The sequence below is a fragment of the Gossypium raimondii genome, chromosome 4 (genome assembly GCF_025698545.1).
Source record: "Gossypium raimondii isolate GPD5lz chromosome 4, ASM2569854v1, whole genome shotgun sequence".
NCBI classification, from domain to species: Eukaryota; Viridiplantae; Streptophyta; class Magnoliopsida; order Malvales; family Malvaceae; genus Gossypium; species Gossypium raimondii.
The window spans coordinates 40,976,191-40,986,399 of record NC_068568.1 but is presented as its reverse complement, the minus strand read 5'-3'; positions in this window follow the sequence as shown (position 1 = coordinate 40,986,399).

Genomic DNA, 10,209 nt, shown 5'->3' with positions numbered 1-10,209 from the left:
GTGAGCTTTTGATTGGTGTAGGTGGCGCGAATAAATAAGGTTATACAATAGTAATTTTAACAGCCCGGTGACTTAAATAAAAACTTTCGAATAGCTCAGAGTCCAATTTATAACTTTTTGAAGTTGAATGATCAAACTTAAACTTACTAATAGTTTAGTGGCATTGAGGTAGCTTACCCTTTATATTTTCATCATTCATGATAAATCAAAATAAAGCAATGTTGGAAAATAATTTAGAAAACATGAAAAAGTAGCACAACAAATGTTTAATTTTTTTCTAAAAATCGAACTTGTCGTGATATCTAATGCAATAAATTAGATCAAATAAAGTACTTACATGTCAAAGTCGTAAGAAGATGCTCAAAATACAAAGTCTTCTAGAAAGATCCTCGTGCTTTTCAATCAACTCAAACGAAAGTCTAATCTCTTTAAACTTTCTACCAATTAATTTACTTTGCTATCCTCAAACTCATTATGCTTAGAGAGTGGATTCTAATTTGAAAAAACCAAACACAAGACAAATTCGAGATTCACCCAGGGAGGTAGGCACAACCTTTATATAAAATCGGGCCAACTCCAAAACTCATTAGATCTCAAATTACAACTATTGAATTTCTACAATTATAATTCCTCTCTAATCTGGAACTGAAACTCAAGAAAAATAGAATTATAAAAGTTATGGTGTTGAATTGAACTCGCTAAACCATATCCCGCTTTCATGTCCCCCCTAACTAGCCACACTAAATTTTAACTTATTTTCTTAAACCCCTAATCGTATGGGAAGATAATATGACTTACGATTAGGTGTCTAAGAAAATTATTAGTATTTAGCAAGGATAGGGGTGAGTATTTGATCAGGTCAAATCAAATCGAGTAAAAAAAACTTCAAGTTAGTTGAGTTGACAAATCCTATTTTAGCAACCGAACTCAATTTGATTTTTTCTAATCAAGTCAAAAAATTTCGAGTCGAGTCTAGTTAACGAATCCTATTATTTATACTCAATGTTGCGTTTACATGGACCGATTATTTAACTAGTAGACGAAGAACAATATTATTTAACTACATAAATAATATAATGGTTTTGCCTTTTAACTTAATAGGTGAACATTTATCAAAACAACATAGTTTTACCTTTTAACTTAATGTTTTTGACTTTTAACTTTAGAAAATGTAAACATTTATCAATAAAACGTAGTTTTGTCTTTTCTTATTTAGATTTTTGGATAACTCGAATTGTGTAATTCATATTCGAGTTAAACTGAAAACTTGATTTTTTATTCAAGTTGAACCTAATAACTCAATCAACTCAAATAACTCAAACTATTTAATTCAAATTTTGAAACTTTTTCTCGATTTTTTTCGAATCGAATCGGATTTTACTCATCCCTTAAGCAAGGATGAAAGATGACAAGACAAAGTATGGGTTACGCATTCAAAAACTGAGCCGTATGTATAGTTTAAATGCTTGGAGAAATCAACAACCATGGGATGTGACATTATTTAATATTACATAATAAACTCAACATACTTGGATGCCAAGTTCATTGTATTAGAGTTTCAACGTTCAATACTTAAGGTTCAAGAATCTTTGTTAGACCTACAAAAGTAGCTGCGCTCGGTATCTCATCCATAGATGTCAAAGTTAGTGTATGTGACTAAAGTTTGGGATCAGGAAGCTCGATTAAATCAGAAAAGTGACTAAACTCAAGAATAGTCAGTTTTGAGGTCATTAGCACTTATTAGGGTTACAGTTTCAAGAATCTTTGGCACATTTAAAGAGTAATTTAAAGTCAACACCCATGAATGTCAACTTCGATGTTTGCTACACTATTAAAATGACAACTCACTTATTTGACATCCATGGATGTTGAGTTTAATGTTCTTTTTATGGGTGACATCCAATGTTGCCAACATTTTTGCTGCAAACTATAAATACAACCAACCTAGCATAGGTTACATTCAGTATTACCAAAAAACTCTATACCCTTTCAAAAAAAAATTGGTGTTCAGTAAATATTGGTTTTGTTTATAATCCATGAATTACTCTTTGTTGGATCACGTTTATTGTTGGGTTTTTTCGCATGTACCATTTGTAGGGAATGGGAAAAGGTTATTTCTTTATTTACAAGTTCCCTTATGTGTTATTATTCTAACATTTGTCAACTTGGTAGATTCCTTCACTGTCGACATCGATACAACATATGTTGAATCAATGATATGCAAAATATATATATCCATCTGGTTCTAATTTATCTTGTGCTAGGTGTCGAGGTACTCCTGCCAAAAAACCTACACCGCGTTTGGTTAGGGGGAATGGAATAGGGCCATAATGAAATAGAGATGTAATGAAATGGAGTTGTACTAAAATAGAGTTATAATCAGTAATTCAATTATTTGGTTGAATGTAATGGAATAGAACTGTAATAGTATTCTTGTGTTTGGTTGAATGGAATAGATATTGTAATAGCATAAAGAAAAAAGCTTAAATGACCAGAGTATCTTTAGCAGAATTTGTTTTAGGTAGATGATTATTATTATTAAATTTTAATAGGATTATTATTAAATATAATTAAAAATAAAAATAAATATTTTAATCATATTTTAATATAATTATTATTAAATATAATTTAATAAAATAATAATATATAATTTAATAACATTCTTAAAATTATTATTAAAATATAAATTAATAAAATAGAAATATATAATATTAGAAAAATAATATATAGCCTACTTTATTATTTTTTAAACTGCTATGCATATTTAATGTGCTAAAATATCATTAGTGAAATAAAATAATTTAATTATCCTCTAAACTAAAAGGCAAAAGATTAGAAGTAATAAATAGCTTGAGAATTATATTTTACATCCAAGCATAATGTTCATACATTAACAAAAAGTTACATGATCTCGTTAGCTTATATGCCATAATCTATATGTTAAATTTTATAGCATCAAAAATAAAAGTTACATGATCTCATTAGCTTATATGCCATAATCTATATGTTAAATTTTACAGCATAAAAAGTTATAACAGTTTGTGATATTCTATCATGTCATTATACCATCCAAATATTACATATACAAAAGAACTTTGAAAAATAACACATTGGTAATAAATTCTAAAGCAAAAGAACTTTGAGAAAGCTCTCAGTATAACAATGGCAAAAAATCCATGTCTTTTATGACAAAAAAGTGATTCTAACTTCTAACATAAATTAAAATCAGAATCCCTTACAAATAAACAAACAAAAAAAAATCAACCACTAGTTTAAAAAAATACCCAAGTTTTTTTAATTCATTCTCCTAATTATCTCGTTGATGTAATTCTCGCGGTTGTGGGCATCTCCACCTTTGACATAATGGTTCCTCTTCTTTTTCAGATCGACATCTCCACCTTCGACGTAATGGTTCCTTTTCTTCTTGAAATGAGGTTAAATGGCCAAAGGGAGTTGTTGGCTTCCTTGAAATGAGGTCCCACTGTTATTATCACTTAATGAGATCTTCGACACAAATGATGTCGAACTTTCCTAGTGCCTAAAAATAACAATTCGCGATAAAATCATGCTTAGTGTCTTCATTTTTGTTAAAATACTCCGCTGAAACATCCGCTCTCCCCTTAAGAGTCCTCTTGTATCCAACTCGGTCCTGAACTTCAGGTAAGAATGAAGTTTAAAGATACTACCTTCAGTGGGGATGGAGAAAAAATTACATTGATTACACCGGAAAGCCCCTTTGTTTTTCCCTATGATTATGAAATCAATATTATGAATGGTGTTTATAAGCCACCACATCTGGGAATCCAAAAACCTTAAACTCAGGACCACATAACGACTGTCAATTGACCCATTAATTATACTCCAACCTGTGATCGCATAACGACTGTCGACTTGGACCTTTACATATATTTCAACCAGTGACTGTATAAAGCACTATCACCTCCAAACCCGACTTTCATAGGATGAGTTTCGAAGGTAATGGTCCCATCCTGACACGACATGTAACACCCCAAAACAGGGCCTAGGAGTTTCGATGGTATTTTAGCCTATATGTGCTTAGAATTTCTTAAGGTTGATATTCAAAAATGTTTTCGACAATGGCTATTAGGAAATTAAGTCAGTTTCTAAAAATGAGTTTTTAAATACCTTAAATTGTGAAAATAGGACTGATTTGTAAAGAAGTCAAAACTGTGAGCTTTTAAGAGGCAAATAGACCAAATTTTAAAATTGAACCTAAAACCCCCCATTCCCAACTCATTTTCACAATAACTTTTCTCCTTTTGCATAGTGTTGCCATCCATCACTCTCACAAAGCCCTAACTCTTAAATGTTGATTCTTAAACCATATTTTTTTGATTTCCATCATCCCCAAGTCAATTACCTTCATAAATCCTCAATAAAACATCCCAAAACTTCATAGAATTCATCATCATCTTTGCGTGTGATTTTTTCATTTTTTTGACAAATCTTCGCTTTTCTTGCATTCAAGGTAACCTATCATCTTCCTATTTGTTTTAAATGTCATCTAGACTTTTAAATCAAATTCCTAGCCATTAAAACGCATGTTTTATATAAAAGTTTGAAATTTTGGTCATTAATGGTGGATTTCAGGTTTGTGGATTAAAATTTGGTTCTAAAGTGTTTTTCAACACGTTTTAACTTGGTTAGAAGGTTTTTAAAATTATTTTGAAGTTTGGTTAATGATTTCTCAAGTTTTAATGAATTTTCATTAGAATGGCCAAAACTTGTTGAAACATTTTGATACCTTAAAATGTGTAGTTTTGTGTAGTTTAAAGGTTGAAAATTAGTTGTAGGTGAATGAAACTCGTTTTGTACGAAAAGATTAAATGTAGACCGAGTTATTCGAATTTTAAGTTTGTCATGCTAAAGGTTTTAGTTAGAAGAGAATGTAGTTTAGGCTTATGTTTTTTATTGTTTAAGGTGAGTTATTGACTAAATATTGATTGAATATTGGTGTGGTTTGTCTTGTTAAAGTGAACGAGTAGAGACAAAGGCAAAGAAAAGCTTGTCTGAGCTTTCGGCTTTCTGGCGAAAGCGTATTTTTCGTGAGTGTTTTAGAATAGCTGCTCATAGATGATTCATTATGTAATTGGGAATTTAGAGGTAGCTTAAACCCCTACTCTAAATTTTGAGTGTAAGTGTTCTCACACCTATGTTATAATGTGATAAATGTGTGTTGTGCAATTGTGAAAATATGAACATGTATGAGATACTATGATTTGTGTTATAAGTTGGTGATGACTAATATGAAAGTGAATATATGAGTATGTAATTCATGCCATGAGACAGTAAATAAGTGGGTACATTTCATAATATGTGACAGTGGTTATAATGTGTTGATGACATGTATATGCAGTGAACATGTATGGAAATTGGTATGTAAATATGTGTTGATAGTGTGGATATTTTGGCCTTGTGAACTTCGAGACCATTAGATATAGTTGGCATGCCATAGGATTGTGAGTACTCACTTTTGTGTTGTGATATTTGGGGCGTTGAGGCTTGGGATAGTTTTAAGAAAGATAAGGGAATGTGAGTCAAGCTCTATTCAATAGGATATGTGTGTTTGGAGTGTTGGAGAGTGTTAGCTATATGCTTCACTTATGGAATATGTTTGACTCTACGAGTCTATGTGGTGTGTTAGAGATCCGTGTATTTAATAAGTGGTGATAGAGTGCACTTCATGTTTCATGATCCCAAGAGCCAAACTATCATTAAATGTATCTAATATGTGTTATAATATATATATGCTTGAATAATCCTATGAATAGTAAGTAGAGATATGCATGAAAAACGGTTAAACATATGAAATATGATATAGAACTAGAGATGTTATGAATATGTTATATGACTGTTTGTTGTTGCATAATGACTTGTTTGAATAGAAGTTGTCCTAAGCATTTATTGAGTTTGTTAAGCTCACCCACTCCATTTTAACCTTTGCAGAGTAGTTGCGTTTCCGGTGTGAGCGATGTGGCTTTCTAGGAATTGATCTAAGTCATTCTTTTAGTTGCTATAGTAGGTGCAATTGGTTTGTTTGTTATATGGTACTTTAAGGCAATGTGGTAGACTTTATATCGGTTTTGTTAAGTCATTTTTAGGCTATTTGCTTATTGTTTATGTTTGGAAGCATGTGGACTTGAACATGGTATTCGGGCTACTGTTTTAGACATTATGATTCTTATTTGACTAGGTAAATAAAACATGATGTGAAGGGATTAAGTTGAATGGTTTAAATGCTTGCATATGCTGAATTTTTGTAACCTAGAGTAGAGGTATTGATATTAGGGCTTTAAAAACGATACCTCTATATTTTTTGAAAGTGCAAGAAGACAAAATAGAGAATTGATATCGATACCTCGGCCCGAGTATTGATACTCAGTGTAAGTTTATCGGTACCTTACGAAAGGTACTGATATTTTCCGATGTTTTGAAATTTGGCGAGAAACAAAATGCAAGTTTGGTATCGATTTTTCATGTGGTATCAATACCACTTAAGAAAAATATCTATACCCCTGAGACAGTATCGATACCTATATAACAGTTTTGGAAATTTTGCAAGTTGGCCCATTTGCATGTTTGATTGTTAGTTTTAATACCCTTAGTGTACGTATGGCATGTTTTAACAATAAGAAATGGTTGTACGACTTTAATTCATATGTATGATTAAATAAAGATGACGATTGGTTACTGGTGAAACTATTTGCCAAGTAAATGATTAGAGGTGCTCATGGGCCGGGCCTAGAAAAAATTTCGGCCCGCTTAGTAGGCCCGGGCCCGGCCCGGCCCGAAATATGGGCCTGAGATGTAGCCCAGGCCCGGCCCATGGAAAAAATATGAAGCCCGGGCCCGGCCCGGCCCAGTTTTTTTTTTTACTTACTTAAAAGTTAAAACTAATTTTTATTAAAGTTATATCAAATATCAAATTATATTTTTTTTGTATATAATGAAAAAAATTTAAAATAATAGCTTTCATCATGTTATCTACAAATAAAAATGTTAGAATTGATGTAGTATTACACTAAACTAATACACTGTAAGTTTAAAAAATTACCAACTAATTGAATTTAAATGTTATTTAATTGTCTATAATTACACATTTGTGACATTTAGGTAACAAACTAACAATCAATTCTTAAAAATAGAGAATAAAAATAAAAATGATTATACAAATAATAAGGACTAACAGCATATTATCATTGGGCAATAAGCACTGCTATTGCTTTTAAGTTTTAAGCTGCAAAAAACTGTCAAATAATACCAAAACTGTCAAAAAATGTCATAAATATTCTATGCATATTGCATAATGACTTTGGAAAATTAAGCAACAAACCATAATATTCATACATTAATCCATCAACATATTTAATTTCATAACAAAACATAAATTGTCCATCAACATATTTAGAAGGAAAGTATCTTAAAAAGCTACCGAAGAAACATCATCATCCTCATCGTCCTCAACGTCGTCATCGTCCTCATCGTCTTCATCGTCCTTTTTGCAACCAATTTCTAACATGAAATAAGAATAAATAATTAGATAATCAAATTGATGAAAAAATAATATAAAATTCGAACAATAAAACGAGGATAATAATTACCTGCTGAAAATCCCTTAGCTCGCATCCAATCATCCAAGCAAACAACGGCTTGAACCGTTTTTGGCTTAAGTGAACTCCTCAAAGGTGTGATAACTTTCTTACCCATGCTAAAAGCCGATTCGGAAGCTACAGTCGATATTGGAATTGCCAAAAGATCACGAGCCAATAATGAAAGCTCATTGTATCGAACTGAACTTTTGCTCCAATAATCTAAAACATCTATTTGACTATTCAACTCAAGCTCCGGTTCTTCCAAATAAATGTCCAATTGTGACTTCTCACTCCTAGTGCTAGATTCATTTAAATACCGTTTATAATCATCACTCTCATCAAAATATCCCCCAAAATCAGCACTATTATCATTGTGTTCATCCAAACTAGAATCAACAAGATTTTTATCCGAAACATTAGAACTCTCAGCCAAAGAGGAAGACATGGATTTGGATTTCTTAACATACTCATCAAACAAGAGTCTAAGATTGCTAAGAATGGTCTCAACAAAATCTGAAGCATGAATACCATAGATTGTTTTAAAGCAATCGCACATAATTCAACTTGTAACGAGGATCTAAAATTGCAAGACATGACAATATCAACGAATACTCATTAATACTTATTGAATTTCTCTTGCATTTGCTTAACCATTGGAGTTAAAAACGAATAAGGGCCTTTAACTGTACCAATCAAGAGCTTGTGAACCTTCCAAACCCCTCTAAAATAAAGATTTGCCGTTGGATAATTAGAACCAGAAAAAACACAAGTCACATCATAAAAGACTTTCAAAAATTTGCAAAGAATAGCAACATTTCTCCACTCCTCGCTAGAAAGTGCAAACATTTGATAATCTTTATCCCGTTGGCCCCAATAATCTAGCACATCTTTATAGTAAAGAGAAGATTCAAGCATCAAATAGGTAGAATTCCATCTCACACACACATCTTGACGCAACTTTTTGGTCACATTCAAATGAAAACTTTTGTCGGCCACATCATAAAATCTTTTCCTCACAATTCCAGACTTTCTTATGTACCTAATTCCATTTGAATCTTACCAACAACATCATCAAGAAGTTCCAAACCACTTTAACTATAAGATTCAATATATGTGCACAACATCTAACTTGAAAAAAGCACCATCACACAAAATAGCTCGGTTTGCACGAAACGATTTTTAAGACAAGAAACCATAACATCATTATAAGAAGCATTATCCAAGGTGATGCTAAAAATTTTCTTATCTATACCCCATTGAGATAAACATAAAACAAGTTCATCCGCTATGTTCAAACCATCATACGGAGGAAATAAAGCTCTAAACCTTATGATTCTCTTTTGTAGCTTCCAATCTTTGTCAACCCAATGAGCAGTAATGCAAATATATTCATCATTAGTATGCTCTGAGTTCCAATTATCGGAAGTTAGACAAATTAAACCAGGTGCTTTAGCCAACTCTTCTTTAACACGATCTCTCTCTCTTGCATAATACATTAGGACATCCCTAGCACCTGTATGTCTACTTATATTCTTAAAATTAGGACTAGCAATTCTCATCATGTATCTAAAGCCCGGTTCTTCAACTGTCCTAAATGAATGCTTGCCACACACAAGAAAAGTAGAAATAGCTTTACGACACTCATCAGCATCAAACTTGTAGTTTTTTATAGATGGAACACCTTCGGGTGATGGTTGAGTGGCTATGGTGTATTGAGTGATGTCCTTATTAACTTTTTTCAAACAGCTATTTAGATGGCGTCTTAAATGAGAGGTTTCACTAGAAGATTTAACAGAGAAGATAGTCTTACAGTGATTACATTGTGCCTTCAATTCATTTTTGTTCTCGCATTCAAGCTTCGTCATTTCATTCCACACCTTTGAAGTGGTAGCCTTTTGACGTTTGAGAGAACTTTCATACTCATTAAACCCATCGTCCACAAGTATAGGAGTGTTTGAACTAGCCATAGTCATAAAACTCAAGTCCTGCAATCCAAAAATAATCTTATTTATAACTTGATTATTGAATATATACTTATATATATACATGTATTAAAATTAAATAAACTTTCATACATAGTTTTCTAGTATTTTATTAAAAACGGTAAGTATATTAAAATTTGTTATAATACATTAGGACACCAACATTTAATGTGTATTAAAACAATATATTAAAAAGTATATTTATAATAGTATATTAAAACAATATATTAAAAAGTATACATACATGTATTAAAATTAAATAAACTTTCATACATAGTTTTCTAGTATTTTATTAAAAGCGGTAAGTATATTAAAATTTGTTACAATACATTAGGACACCAACATTTAATGTGTATTAAAACAATATATTAAAAAGTATATTTATAATAGTATATTAAAACAATATATTAAAAAGTATACATACATGTATTAAAATTAAATAAACTTTCATACATAGTTTTCTAGTATTTTATTAAAAGCGGTAAGTATATTAAAATTTGTTATAATACATTAGGACACCAACATTTAATGTGTATTAAAACAATATATTAAAAAGTATATTTATAATAGTATATTAAAACAATATATTAAAAAGTATACATACATGTATTAAA